Raw genomic sequence first — 16,635 nt, 5'->3', positions numbered from 1 at the left:
GTGAGTGAATCTCAGAAGGAAGGAGTAGAGGGTGAGAAACAGAGGCAGGAGATGGGTAGATGCAGGTCTAAGTCAGACAGTCATTGACTGTGTGAAACAACACTCAGGGAGCAGTAGTATCAGTCATCAATGACTAATAAGAAGCATAAATCTCTGTGGTTCAGTGCTATGTCCTGGCCATCACCTGCCACCCTACCAGGATTCTGGAAGCCTGAGCAGAAGTTGGAAGTGCATATATATCTCTTTAGATAATAATCATTTATAGCTATCTATGACAACCCACTCCAGTGTTCTTGCCTGGAGAATCCCAGGGACGGCAGAGCCTGGTGGGCTGCCATCTATGGGGTCGCACAGACTTGGACACGACTGAAGCGACTTAGCAGCAGCAGCAGCAGCATATAATAAGAATTATACATATGAACTAGTGGGATTTATTTTTCGAATGCAAGAATGCTTCCACCTAGGAAAATGCATCTGGATAGCACACACGTTAACAGAATAAAGGGGAAAAAACATGTTCATGTCAGTTAATAGAAGAAAGAGTTGAAAAAATTAAACACCTTTTCATGCTAAAATCACCTGACAAATTACATTTGAGGGAAATTATCATGACATAATAATGCCATACATGTAAAACCCATAGCCAACATCTCAGTCATTGGTGAAACATGGAAAATCTTTCCTTTGACTTCAGGAAGCATGTAAGAATACTGGGTTTTACCACTTCTAAGCAATAGTACATGGAGTTTTAGACATGGCTGTCAGCAAAGACATGTAAAAAAATAATTTGAATGAATGCATAACACCAACATTCAAATATGAAAAATGGAAGTAGAATTATCTATGTTCACATGTGACATGATTGCATAAGTAGAAATCCTAAGGACGTCACAAAAATGTTATAAATAATAAATGAATTCAGCAAAGTAACATGGTACAAAAATTAACACTGAAATTCACTAGCATTTCTGTAGAGTAATAGGATCAGTTTGGAAAAGAAATTAAGAAAATGACCGCATTTACAAATACATCAGAAAGAATAAATTACTGAGTTTCCCTGGGGGCTCAGATAGGAAAGAATCTGCCTGCAATGCGGGAAACCTGAGTTTGATCCCTGGGCTGGGAAGATCCCCTGGAGGAGGGCATGGCCACCCACTCCAGTATTCTTGCCTGGAGAATCCCCATGGACAGAGGATCCTGGTGGGCTACAGTCCATGGGGTCGCAAAGAGTCGGACATGAATGAGCAACTAAGCACAGCACTTAGTTAACTCAGGAGGTGAAGATTTGCATAGTGAAACCTTCCAAATGCTGCAAATCAAGTGTATGACACAAATTCCATTTTCATGGATTAGAAGATTTACCACTGTTAAGATTTCCATATCAGCCTCTGTAATATACAATTGTAATTCAATCCCTATCAAAACCCCACAGAAATAAAAAAACCATCCAAAATAAAAAACCTATCCTAAAATTCACTACTGAGATAATTAACATTCACTGATTAATACCTAATTAATGCCCAAACTGTCAACCAATTTTGAGCAAGAGAAACAAAGTGGGAGGACACACATTCCTTGATTTCAAGACTATCACAAAGTTACAGTAATCACAACAGTCTGGTACTGTCATAAAGATAAAATTATAAATCAATGGAAAAGAATTCATAGCCCAGCACAACCTTCACACATATGGTAAAATGATTTTTGACAAAAGTGGTAAGATCATTCAATGGGGGAAAGACAGTATTCCCCAAAACGGTGCTGGGAGAACTTGACAGACATCCATGTGCCAAGGAATGAGGCTCAGTTCAGCTCAGTCACTCAATCGTGTCCGACTCTTTGCGACTCCATGGACTGCAGCACGCCAGGCCTTCCTGTTCATCACCACCTCCCGGAGTTTACTCAAACTCATGTCCATTGAGTTGGTGATGCCATCTAACCGTCTCACCCTCTGTTGATCCCTTCTCCTCCCATCTTCAATCTTGCCCAGCATCAAGGTCATTTCAAATGAGGCAGCTCTTCACATCAGGTGGCCAAAGTACTGGAGTTTCAGCTTCGGCATCAGTCTTTCCAACAAATATTCAGAGCTGATTGCCTTTAGGATGGACTGGTTGGATCTCCTTGCAGTCCAAAGGACTCTCAAAAGTCTTCTTCATCACCACAGTTCAAAAGCATCAATTCTCCGGTGCTAAGCTTTCTTTATAGTCCAACTCTCACATCCACACCTGACTACTGGAAAAACCACAGCTTTGACTAGATGGACCTTTGTTGGAAAAGTAATGTCTCTGCTTTTTAATATGCTCTCTAAGATGGTCATAACTTTTCCAAAGGAACAAGCGTCTTTTAATTTCATTGCTGCAGTCACCATCTTCAGGGATTTTGGAGCCCAAAATATAGTGTGTCACTGTTTCCCCATCTATTTGCAATGAAGTGATTGGACCAGATGCCCTGATCTCAGTCTCCTGAATGTTGAGCTTTAAGCCACTTTTCACTCTCCTCTTTTACTTTCATCAAGAGGCTTTTTAGTTCTTCTCTTTCTGCCGTAGGTGTGGTGTCATCTGAATGTTTGAGGTTATTGATATTTCTCCCAGTAATCTTGATTCCAGCTTGTGTATCATCCAGCCCAGCATTTCTCATGATGTGGCTGGAGCTGTGTAAACATTTATAAAGGCTAACGGGAAAAGGAATTAAGAGACATATCCAGAGATAAAACTACACACCTATTTTCTTCTTATCTATGACAAAAGAGACAAGAATATACAATGGAGAAAAGATGGCATCTTAAATAAGTGGTGCTGGGAAAACTGGACAGTTTCATGTAAAATAATAAAATCAGAAAATCTCTAACACCACACATAAAAATAAACTAAAAATGGATTAAAGATCTAAATGTAAGACTAGGCACTATAAAAACGTTAGAGAAAAACATAGGCAGAACACTCTCTGACATAAATCGCAGAAAGATCTTCTCTAAGCCACTTCCTAGAGTGATGAAAATAAAAACAAAAATAAAAAAATGCAGCCTAATCAAACTTAAAAACTGACCCCTGGGAGACAGTGTTCTCCAAAAATGAAAGGAGCCCACAGTAAAGGAAGAATATATCTGCAAATGAAGTGACCAACAGGGGATTAATCTTCAAAATATGCAAAGGCTCATGCAACTCAACATTCAAAAAAATAAAACAAACTAATATCCCCAATCAAAAATAGATGGAAGGTCTAAATACACATTTCTCCAAAGGAGGCATAGAGGTGGCCAAGAAGAACATGAAAAGACACTGAACATCACTAATTATTAGAGAAATACAAATCAAAACTACAATGAGGTATCAGCTCATACCAGTCAGAATGGCCATCATCAAAAAATCTACAAACAATAAATGCTGGAGAGGGTGTGGAGCAAAGGGAAGCCTCGTACATTGTTGGTGAGAATGTAGATTGGTATAGCCACTATGAAAAACAGTATCAGTTCAGTTCAGACCCTCAGTTTTGTCTGACAGTATGAAGGATCTTAAAAGACCAAAAATAAGAGTTACCATATGATACAGTAATTTTACTCTTGGGCAAATATCCGGAGAAAACCATAATGTGAAAAGATACATGTTCCCCAATCTTCGTTTCAGCACTATTTACAATAACCAGAAGACAGAAGCAACTAAATGTTCCTCGATGGAGGAATAGATAAAGAATATGTTGTTCATGTTTACAATGGAATATTACCGACTCTTAAAAAGAACAAAATAATTCTATGTGTGCAACATGGATGAACCTAGAGATTGTCATACTGAGTGAAGTCTGATATAGAAAGACAAATATCATATGATGTCACTTACATATGGAATCTAACAGAATGTTACATATAAACCTATTGACAGAAATAGAGTCTCAGATGTAGAGAACAAACTTATGGTTAGAAAAGAATGGTGAAGGATAAATTAGGTCTGACAAATACACTCTACTATACATAAAATACATAAAGATCTACTGGAGAGCACTGGGAACACTATTCAATTCTTTGTAATAACCTACATGGGAATAGAATCTAAGAAACGAAGGTATATATAACTGATTCACTTTGCTGAACAGCAGAAAATAACAGCACTGTAAAGAATGATATTACAATCAAAATTTAAAATCATAAAACAATGAATCAAGACACATAAATATAAGAACTGAAAACACAGAACCTCATCTCTCTCTCACAATTATTATAACCACTGTTCATTGTTCTGACCCTGATGCTTCCTCAGCATATACAGGATTTTAGCCAAGTTCCCTGGCCATGGTGCGAATGGGTGGCGGGGAGGGAAGCATTCTCAGTGTTTGGGGGATAGAAGACAATGTGGGCTGGCGCTGGCTGTGCTGAGCAGACCTGCCCTGGACTGACTCCCAGTGAGACCTGCTGCCCACCTGAACACTGTCTCCCAGGAGTCAGGGACATACCCAGTGTCATAGGAGCAGATGATTTGCTACACAAACACTGACATCACAAGGAAGGATCAACATGATTGAAAAATATCTCTGATAATGTTACATAGATTTGCCAAAGGAGTTTCAGAGAGATAGTTACTAATAGATGGATGAGGGGGAGAGGAGAAAAAACAAAGGGGCTGGCACAGAATTTTACATATCGATATCCAGCTGGTGCAGTGGTAAAGAACCCTCCTGCCAATGCAGGAATCACATGAGACACGGGTACTGTCCCTGGGTTGAGAAGATGCCTCTGGAGTAGGAAATGGCAACCTACTCCAGTATTCTTGCCAGGAAAATCCCATGGACAGAGGAGGCTGGTCTGTAGTCCATGGGATCACAAAGAGTTGGACTTGACTGAGCGACTGAGCACACATATGTGTCACAAGGGACAACCTTCAAACAGTGGCTCACCTTACATGTGTTACTTGTAATGGCTTTTCACTAGTTTCCAAATGAAACTGGAGATGAAAAGCATGTCAATATATTTTAAAGAAATTCTCTTGTTTATCAAACATGTTCTGAGGAAGTTTAACTTGAAAAGGACTCTTTTGAATGGGGCAGTCTGTCAGGTCAGTGGCTCAGTCATGTCTCACTCTCTGCAAACCCATGGACTGCGTCACACCAGGCTTCCCTGTCCATCACCAACTCCCGGATGCTACACAAACTCATGTCCATTGAGTCGGGGATGCCATCCAGCCATCTAATCCTCTGTCGTCCCCTTCTCCTCCGGCCTTCAATCTTCCCTAGCATCAGGGTCTGTTCAAATAAGTTGGTTCTTTTCATCAGGTGGCCAATGTATTGGAGTTTCCACTTCAGCATCAGTCCTTCCAATGAATATTCAGGATTGATTTCCTTTAGGATTGACTAGTTGGATCTCCCTGCAGTGTTTGCCATAAGCGGGTACACACTGCCCTCTGGTGGCCCTGTGAGAAATAGCAGGAGCACTGCAGGGCTCCATGGGTCTGTATGCCAAAGAGGCCAACAATCAGTTGCCACCTTCACAGTCTTGCTATGAGAGTAAACCAAATTCTGCAAGTCTCAATGTTTGGGGGGAGCCGTCTAGTGGAAATCATTGTCTTGACTATGACACAATACATCACTTTCCAAGTGCAGAATTTCAGAGAGTGATGGTTGAGCCCCTGAGTTCAGGCCCTGGGACCACAACAGAGAATAGAGAGGAGGTAGCCACCTCTTGGGACCTGCAGGAAAAGGGTGGGACCTGCTGGGTGGGATCACTTGCCTGTCTGCAGTCTCGTGAGGAGCCCTGTGAACACAGTGCCTGGCAGCCGGGCAGAAAGTCTCAGGGCACCAGTCAGCTGCCTGTGTTGCTTCTCAGAACTACAGACATGTCCCCTCCAGACACATGCCCACCACTCTCTGCACAGACCTCCACTGAGGACGCAGACGCCTGACCACCTGCCAGACTTGGGTCCACACCTGGCACAGAGCAGAGCACTTCAGGGATCCTGCTTCCCCACTGCCAGCCCGTCCTCAGGTGTGATTGTGACAGCACGCCCTGGTCACCACGTGCCCACCAACCCACTCCTGCCCAGACGGAGTACCTCCTCTCAAGTCCCACTTTCCCGCACATGGAGATGAGGGCAGCTGGCGCTGCCCAGGGAGGGCTCCCAGTGGCAGCCAGTCCTGGTGTGGCCAGCTCTAGGTTGACTGGATTACCTTAGGTGACCTCCTGGTAAAGGACCAGAGGCATCCAGGTTGAGTGCTGAACCGCCTGAAACATCTGAAAAACCTCTCCCTCCAGGGTTTCCTGAAGCAGAAGCCCTGGCCAGTCGAGACACAGCTGGAGAACATCCTTCTGGATGAAGACTCTCCAGCCAAGTGAGCCCCAACTGGCTGTGGTGCTGTTGCTAGAAGGTGGGTGCCTGGTTACAGGGTTCCGAGTTCTGTTAGGGTCTGCTGTTAAGGAAGTGACTTCACCACCCGGGGTCCCTTCCTTGGATTGACAGTTGACACCCCTGCACATAGCCCTCGGGATCCTGACCGCTCATCCCTCATCCACGCAGCCCCGGGCCTCACACAGTTGCACCACACAGCCCTCCACACAGCTCCCGGCAGGCTGTGTGTGCAGCTCTGAGTTGACAGACCTGGGCCCAGACTCACCTCCCATTTCCTACCTGTTCTCCATCCTGGATGAGTCCCTGTCTTTCAAAGCCTGTCGGTGTCCCACCTGCACACCAGGGATGATGCCCGCATGGACTTCTAGGGATGTCCTCAGACATAGGTGGACAACACCTGGAACATGTGGGAGTCGTGTCTCAGGCAATCAGTGCCTCCAACACCTGTATATTATTCTTATTACCTTCCTCATATCTGTTCCTCTTCTGATCCCAACCCACAGTCCTTATTAATTGTCAGTGTGAGTGTGCATGTGTGAGTGTATCCCAGTGCTCACTCTGGTAGGCCAGAAGAAAACTGCCCCTGTAAGGAGGAATAGGTAACAGCTTCCTACGATCTCAGGGTTTCTAATTTCCAAAGCAAATCTAATGAGAGGGGTCTCAGTTTTGGCAAAGGAGATCAAGACACTGTGACACAAGACATTAAAGTTGGCAGGGGCTGGAGCTGGGTTGACAGACTCAACATCGTCTGGCCCCACTGTGCACACACATAACCACAGTACAGGATGTGATGACACAGCTGCCTTCATGGGGCTCACAGCCCAACAGGCTCGCATCTCAGGCTGGACACAGAGAGGCCCAGGGACAAACTGGTGCTCACAGCCTGTCGTCTGCCACACAGACTTGACCATCCCATCTGTTGTGGCCTTTATGTTCCTGTCCTTAAATCACTCTGTCATTTTTGAGATTGCACCCAAGCACACCATTTCAGACTCTTTTGCTGACGATGATGGCTACTCCATTTCTTCTAAGGGATTCTTGCCCACAGTAGTAGATGTCATGGTCATTTGAATTAAATTCACCCATTCCAGTCCATTTGAGTTCACCGATCCCTAAAATGTCAATGTCCACACTTGCCATCTCCTGTTTGACCACTTTCAATTTACCTTGATTCATGGACCTAACATTCCATGTTCCTATGCAATACTGTTCTTTATCACATCACACTTTACTCCCATCACCAGTCACATCCAGAACTGGGCGTTGTTTCTGCGTTGGCGCCATCTCTTCATTCTTTCTGGAGTTATTTCTCCAGTAGCATATTGAGCACCTACTGACCTTGGGAGTTCATCTTTCAGTATCATATCTTTTTGCTTTTCATACTGCTCATGGGATTCTCAAGGCAAGAATATTGAAGTGGTTTGCCATTCCCTTCTCCACCAACAAACAAGCCAAAAATATAAAAGGTAGGTAAGGACAGTCTCTGCAATAAATGATGTTGGGAAAACTGGACACTTACATGCAAAACAACCAAACTGGACCAGTATCTTACAATATGCAGAGAACTGCACTCAAAATGCATTAAGCCTTGAGTAGAAGACCTGAAACCACAGAACTAGAAAAAACAGGTAGAAACCTCTTTATCAGCTGTCTCAGAAATGGTTTTCTAATCTGATTCTAAACACAAAAGACTAGCAAAATGTAACAACTGGAATTATAGCAGAGTTCAACAAAGTAAAACAGAGAGAAATGAAATGAAATGAAATAGGAGAAAATATTTGCAATTCATATATTTTGTAAGGGGCTAATATCTAAAATATATAAAGAATTCATACAACTGAATAGCAAACAAACAAAAAAAAAACTTCATTTAAAAAAGGGCCAAAGGTCTCAATAGACATTTTTTCCAAAGAAGACATACAGATGGCAAACAGGCACAGGAAAAGTTGCTTTACATCTGTAATCATCAAAGAAATGCAAATCCACACCAAGAGAAGTTACCCCCTCACATCTACCAAAATAGCCATCATCAAGAAGAACACAAATAAATGTTGGCAAAGATGTGGAGAAAAAGAAATACTTGAACACTGTTGGTGGGAATGTAAATTGGTGTAGCCAGTATGGAAAACACTATGAAGGCTCTTCAAAAAATAAGACTACCTCACGATCCAGCAATCCCACTCCTGGACATATACTGGGAGAAAGCTGGCAATTGAAAGGATAATGCACTACTAGTTACAATGCCTAAGATGTGGAAGCAACCTCAATATCCACTGCCAAATGGATAAAGAAGATGTGGTGTATATACACAATGGAATACTACTGAGCCATAAAAAGAATGAAATGCTGCCATTTGCAGCAACTTGGATGGACCTGCAGATGATCATAGAAGTGAAGTCAGTCGACAGAGAAAGACAAATATCTTATGATACAGCTAATATGTAGACTCTAAAAAAGTGATACACATGAACTTATTCACAAAATGGAAACTGATACACAAATTTTAAAAGCAAACTTACGATTACCAAATGGGACAAGTGAGGGGAAGGATAAATTAGGAGTTTGAGATTAATACACAGATGCTACTATATGTAAAATAATCAACAAGGACCTACTGTATAGCACAGGGAACTCTCCACAATATTCTGTAATAACTTATCAGGGAAAAGAATCTGAAAAAGAATAGATATATGAATCTCTAACACCACACATAAAAATAAACTAAAAATGGATTAAAGATCTAAATGTAAGACTAGGCACTATAAAAACGTTAGAAAAAAATATAGGCAGAACACTCTCTGACATAAATCGCAGAAAGATCTTCTCTAAGCCACTTCCTAGAGTGATGAAAATAAAAACAAAAATAAAAAAATGCAGCCTAATCAAACTTAAAAACTGACCCCTGGGAGACAGTGTTCTCCCAAAATGAAAAGAGCCCACAGAAAGGAAGAAAATATCTGCAAATGAAGTGACCAACAGGGGATTAATCTTCAAAATATGCAAAGGCTCATGCAGCTCAACATTCAAAAAAAAAAAAAACTAATATCCCCAATCAAAAAATAGATGGAAGATCTAAATACACATTTCTCCAAAGAAGGCATACAGGTGGCCAAGAAGAACATGAAAAGACACTGAACATCACTAATTATTAGAGAAATACAAATCAAAACTACAATGAGGTATCAGCTCATACCAGTCAGAATGGCCATCATCAAAAAATCTACAAACAATAAAAGCTGGAGAGGGTGTGGAGCAAAGGGAAGCCTCATACATTGTTGGTGAGAATGTAGATTGGTATAGCCACTATGAAAAACAGTATCAATTCAGTTCACTCCCTCAGTTTTGTCTGACAGTATAAAGGTTCTTAAAAGACTTAAAATAAGAGTTACCATATGATACAGTAATCTTACTCTTGGGCAAATATCCGGAGAAAACCATAATTTGAAAAGATACATGTTCCCCAATGTTCGTTTCAGCACTATTTACAATAGCCAGAAGACAGAAGCAACTAAATGTTCCTCGATGGAGGAATAGATAAAGAATATGTGGTTCATGTTTACAATGGAATATTACCGACTCTTAAAAAGAACAAAATAATTCTATGTGTGCAACATGGATGAACCTAGAGATTGTCATACTGAGTGAAGTCTGATATAGAAAGACAAATATCATATGATGTCACTTACATATGGAATCTAACAGAATGTTACATATAAACCTATTTACAGAAATAGAGTCTCAGATGTAGAGAACAAACTTATGGTTACCAAAGAATGGTGAAGGATATAATTAGGATTGACAAATACACTCTACTATACATAAAATAGATAAAGATCTTCTGGAGAGCACAGGGAACTCTATTCAATTCTTTGTAATAACCTACATGGGAATAGAATCTAAGAATCGAAGGTATATATAACTGATTCACTTTGCTGAACAGCAGAAACGAACAGCACTGTAAAGAATGATATTACAATCAAAATTTAAAATAATAAAACAATGAATCAAGACACATAAATATAAGAACTGAAAACACAGAACCTCATCTCTCTCACACAATTATTATAACCACTGTTCATTGTTCTGACCCTGATGCTTCCTCAGCATATACAGGATTTTAGCCAAGTTCCCTGGCCGTGGTGTGAATGGGTGGCGGGGAGGGAAGCATTCTCAGTGTTTGGGGGATAGAAGACAATGTGGGCTGGCGCTGGCTGTGCTGAGCAGACCTCCCCCTGGACTGACTCCCACTGAGACCTACTGCCCACCTGAACACTGTCTCCCAGGGGTCAGGGACATACCCAGTGTCATAGGAGCAGATGATTTGCTACACAAACACTGACATCACAAGGAAGGATCAACATGATTGAAAAATATCTCTGATAATGTTATATAGATTTTCCAAAGGACTTTCAGAGAGATAGTTACCTATAGATGGATGAGGGGGAGAGAAGAAGAAACAAAGGGGCTGGCACAGAATTTTACCCATCGATATCCAGCTGGTGCAGTGGTAAAGAACCCACCTGCCAATGCAGGAATCACATGAGACACGGGTACTGTCCCTGGGTTGAGAAGATGCCTCTGGAGGAGTCAATGGCAACCTACTCCAGTATTCTTGCCAGGAAAATCCCATGGACAGAGGAGGCTGGTCTGTAGTCCATGGGATCACAAAGAGTTGGACTTGACTGAGCGACTGAGCACACATATGTGTCACAAGGGACAACCTTCAAACAGTGGCTCACCTTACATGTGTTACTTGTAATGGCTTTTCACTAGTTTCCAAATGAAACTAGGAGATGAAAAGCATGTCAATATATTTTAAAGAAATTCTCTAAGTTTATCAAACATGTTCTGAGGAAGTTTAACTTGAAAAGGACTCTTTTGAATGGGGCAGTCAGTCAGTTCAGTGGCTCAGTCATGTCTGACTCTTTGCAACCCCATGGACTGCAGCACACCAGGCTTCCCTGTCCATCACCAACTCCCGGATGCTACACAAACTCATGTCCATTGAGTCGGGGATGCCATCCAGCCATCTCATCCTCTGTCGTCCCCTTCTCCTCCCGCCTTCAATCTTCCCTAGCATCAGGGTCTTTTCCAATAAGTTGGTTCTTCGCATCAGGTGGCCAAAGTATTGGAGTTTCCACTTCAGCATCAGTCCTTCCAATGAATATTCAGGATTGATTTCCTTTAGGATTGACTAGTTGGATCTCCCTGCAGTGTTTGCCATAAGCAGGGTACACACTGCCCTCTGGTGGCCCTGTGAGAAATAGCAGGAGCACTGCAGGGCTCCATGGGTCTGTAGGCCAAAGAGGCCAACAATCAGTTGCCACATTCACAGTCTTGCTATGAGAGTAAACCAAATTCTGCAAGTCTCAATGTTTGGGGGGTGCCGTCTAGTGGAAATCATTGTCTTGACTATGACACAATACATCACTTTCCAAGTGCAGAATTTCAGAGAGTGATGGTTGAGCCCCTGAGTTAGGCCCTGGGACCACAACAGAGAATAGAGAGGAGGTAGCCACCTCTTGGGACTGGCAGGAAAAGGGTGGAAACCTGCTGGGTGGGATCACTTGCCTGTCTGCATTCCCGTGAGGAGCCCTGTGAACACAGTGCCTGGCAGCCGGGCAGAAAGTCTCAGGGCACCAGTCAGTTGCCTGTGGTGCTTCTCAGAAATACAGACGTCTCCCCTCCAGACACACGCCCACCACTCTCTGCACAGACCTCCACCGAGGACGCAGACGCCTAACCACCTGCCAGCCTTGGGTCCACACTGGCACAGAGCAGAGCACTTCAGGGATCCTGCTTCCCCACTGCCAGCCCGTCCTCAGGTGTGACCGTGACAGGACCCCCAGGTCACCACGTGCCCACCAACCCACTCCTGCCCAGACGGAGTACCTCCTCTCAAGTCCCACTTCCCCGCACATGGAGATGAGGGCAGCTGGCGCTGCCCAGGGAGGGCTCCCAGTGGCGGCCAGGCCTGGTGTGGCCAGCTCTAGGTTGACTGGGATTACCTTAGGTGACCTCCTGGTAAAGGACCAGAGGCATCCAGGTTGAGCGCTGAACCGCCTGAAACATCTGAAAAACCTCTCCCTCCAGGGTTTCCTGAAGCAGAAGCCCTGGCCAGTCGAGACACAGCTGGAGAACATCCTTCTGGATGAAGACTCTCCAGCCAAGTGAGCCCCAACTGGCTGTGGCGCTGTTGCTAGAAGGTGGGTGCCAGGTTACAGGGTTCCGAGTTCTGTTATGGTCTGCTGTTAAGGAAGTGACTTCACCACCCGGGGGTCCCTTCCTTGGATTGACACTTGACACCCCTGCACATAGCCCTCGGGATACTGACCGCTCATCCCTCATCCACGCAGCCCCGGGCCTCACACAGTTGCACCACACAGCCCTCCACACAGCTCCCGGGCAGGCTGTGTGTGCAGCTCTGAGTTGACAGACCTGGGCCCAGACTCACCTCCCATTTCCTACCTGTTCTCCATCCTGGATGAGTCCCTGTCTTTCAAAGCCTGTCGGTGTCCCACCTGCACACCGGGGATGATGCCCACATGGACTTCTAGGGATGTCCTCAGACATAGGTGGGACAAGACCTGGAACATGTGGGAGTCGTGTCTCAGGCAATCAGTGCCTCCAACACCTGTATATTATTCTTATTACCTTCCTCATATCTGTTCCTCTTCTGATCCCAACCCACAGTCCTTATTAATTGTCAGTGTGAGTGTGCATGTGTGAGTGTATCCCAGTGCTCACTATGGTAGGCCAGAAGAAAACTGCCCCTGTAAGGAGGAATAGGTGAACAGCTTCCTAAGATCTCAGGGTTTCTAATTTCCAAAGCAAATCTAATGAGAGGGGTCTCAGCTTTGGCCAAGGAGATCAAGACACTGTGACACAAGACATTAAAGTTGGCAGGGGCTGGAGCTGGGTTGACAGACTCAACATCGTCTGGCCCCACTGTGCACACACATAACCACAGTACAGGATGTGATGACACAGCTGCCTTCACGGGGCTCACAGCCCAACAGGCTCGCATCTCAGGCTGGACACAGAGAGGCCCAGGGACAAACTGGTGCTCACAGCCTGTCGTCTGCCACACAGACTTGACCATCCCATCTGTTGTGGCCTTTATGTTCCTGTCCTGAAATCACTCTGTCATTTTTGAGATTGCACCCAAGCACACCATTTCAGATTCTTTTGCTGACTATGATGGCTACTCCATTTCTTCTAAGGGATTCTTGCCCACAGTAGTAGATGTCATGGTCATTTGAATTAAATTCACCCATTCCAGTACATTTTAGTACACCGATCCCTAAAATGTCAATGTCCACACTTGCCATCTCCTGTTTGACCACTTTCAATTCAGTATCACTGACCACATGGTATCATCAAAAAGATCAGGAATAACATGCTGGGGAGTATGTGGAGAAAAAGGAACCTTTAGACGCTGTTGGTGGGAAGGTAGAATGGTACAGCCAGTATGCAAAACAGCATGGAGGGTCTTCAAAAATCAAAAACTAAAATTACCTCATGATCCAGCAGTTTCACTCCTAGGTATACATATCTGAAGAAAATAAAAACACTCATTCAAAAATATACATGGACTCCAATATTTGTACCACATTATTTACAATAGCCAAGATATGGAAGCAATCTAAATGCCCAGCAGCATATGAGTTGATTAAAATAAATTACACACACACAATGGAATACCACTCACCTACAGAAAAGAGTGAAAATTTGCGATTTGTAAAACATGGATGGATCTGGAGAATATTATGCTTAGTGAAATAAATCAGAAACAACATACAAATACTTACTGTATGTTATCATTTATTTCTGGACTCTAGAAAAGAAAACAGTCAAATCCCTGGTGATCTAGTGGTTAGGACTGCACACACGCACTGCAGGGGGCCTGGGTTTGCTCCCTGCTTGGGGAACTAGAATCCTGCAAGCTATGTGGCAGGGACTAAATAAATAAATAAATAACAATAAAAACTGAAACACTAAGTAATCAAACAGAAACATACTCACAGATATAAGGAACAAACACGTAGTTGCTAGTGGTGAGGAGTAGAGAGACAAGATGGGTTAAAGGATTAAGAGACACAAACTTCTATGTATAAAATAAATAAGCTCTGTGTTGTCAGGAGTTTTCACATGTACGTTTTAAACTTAAACAAGGCACAGTTCTAAAAATGGGGATTTTTTTTTTTTTGATGCTAAGGCAAGGGTAAAAGTACCTTTATAAAATAAATTGCAGTTTTCCAACGGTTCAAAGGAATCAGTTCCTCAGGCCATCCCTAAATGAATGTGTGAGCAACTGTTAAAATAATTTTACGGAAGTGGTCTGTTTGAGGTTTCTGTCAAATCTAGATTGAAATTTGGTAATTTTTGTTGCTCAGAAAATTATTCATGTAGCCTATCATGTCAAATTTATAGGTATGAAATTGTTCAGTATCATTACATAATTCTGTTTTATCCAGGTTTTCTAGTTTTAATCATAATACACTAATTTTTTATTGGCTTCACAGGGTTCATTTATTTCCATATAGAAAAATAATACTTTCCTTTTCCTAAACCCAGCATTTAGTTGTACCAATGAAGCAGAGTATGTATTTTCCAATTGGTACTTTTAGGTTTTCCATGTTTAATTCATCCTTCATTTCCAATGTGTAAAATTTTCCTTTCTATTCCTAGGTTGAACGATTGCTCTGTGTAACTTCAATCTTGCTAAATAAATAAAAAAATTCAAGTTTTTATTGGAAAAACAAAGTAAAGCACAGTTGCCATAAAGGAAAAAGGACACCAATGAGGTTATAGTAAGTGACAGATGTGAAAATATGTTTTCAACATAGATGAGAGAGATAAAAATTAGTGACATAAAAAAAATACTTCAAAGAGCAGTGGGTCCTCATGGAGCCCCTGCACTATGCATGTGTGGAGCCCTCCCAGGAAAGGGGCAGGAGTGGGATCCTCTCTTCCTGTACTGAGCATGTGCAGGGCCCTCAGGAGTCATTCATATGCTGAAATCTTAACCTCTAAGGTGATGGTATGAGGAGGTGGGCCCGGTGGATGTGATTAAGTCAGAAGGCAGAATCCTCATGGAAGAAGAGTGCTCTTGCAAAACAGGCCTGGCAGAGCCGCCTGCCCAGCGGCCAGAGGCCCCCGACTCCTCCAGCCTCGAGGAGCAGGAGCCTCTCTCGGTCCTCGCTCCGGAGACGCTGCCACCGGCCGCAGGGTGAGGACGCCGGGCCGGGGCCCCAAGTCGGTCCTGGACCGGTGGGCGCCCCGCGCGCTCGCACCCCTCCCTGCTCGGCGCCCCTCGACCGCAAGGGGCGGCCTCTGGTTCTGTGGGCGCCGCCTGGACCCGGCCGCCGCTGGCTCGCGCGTTCGGGACAGGGAGGTGCAGCCGAGGAGCCCGGTGTTGGGGCCGCGGGGTGCAGGTCGGCGCGGTGGGTCGGCAGGTGTGAAGAGGTCTCTGCTCCCGGGATGCGCCCGGGTGATGGGGGCGCACAGATAGGGGATCCTGTTCGCTGGCCGCTGGCAGCGGGCGTTCAGATGAGACTCCGTGCTCTTTCCTAAAGCCTTCTGGAGGATTGGCTACAAAAGGTTAAAGCTCACTTTCAGCTTTTTCAGGCCGTTATTGAGGGTCGCTGACTCTAAGAGCGCTTCCTGGAGGGAAGTTTGTGACATACTAACATCTAAGCAAAGTTTGAAATAAAACTATTCCCGCCTTTTTGTTTTTGGATATGGTGAACAGTTTTTCTTGATTATGTTAGGCTTTTCAACGACTTTTGGCTTTTGGCGAAGCTGCACTGCTCTTAACTTAAATGGTGACGGTTTTGTCGCTAAGTCGTGTCCCAACTCTTGCGACCCCATGGGCTGTAGCGCTTCAGGCTCCTCTGTCGGTGGGATTCTCCAGAAAGGAATACTTGAGTGGGTTGCCTTTTGCTTCTCCAGGAGATCTTCTCGACCCAGGAATCGAACCCGAGTCTCTGGCATTGTAGGCAGACTCTTTACCAACTGAGCTACTAGGGAAGCTCCTAAGTTAAATGAGCATTTAAAAAATACTTCTTTGAGCAGTTACCATAGACGCTCAAATATTTGAGAATTCTAGTTATAATAATGGACGTGGTTTCTTTGTTTTTTTTTTTTTTTGTTTTTTGGTCTTTGGTTATATTTTGTTGTTGGTTGGCTGGTTTTGGGATTTTTGGATTTTTGGGGGTGTGGGGGTCCGGGTAAAGTTTGCATTAGGAAGAGATGATATCCAAATCAGGAGAAATGTTTATTTCATGGTTCTGGCATGCAGTGT

Source organism: Odocoileus virginianus, chromosome 28 (assembly GCF_023699985.2).
Source record: "Odocoileus virginianus isolate 20LAN1187 ecotype Illinois chromosome 28, Ovbor_1.2, whole genome shotgun sequence".
In the NCBI taxonomy this organism is placed as follows: Eukaryota; Metazoa; Chordata; class Mammalia; order Artiodactyla; family Cervidae; genus Odocoileus; species Odocoileus virginianus.
The sequence above is the reverse complement of the archived record's forward strand: the minus strand, read 5'-3'. Positions refer to the sequence as shown.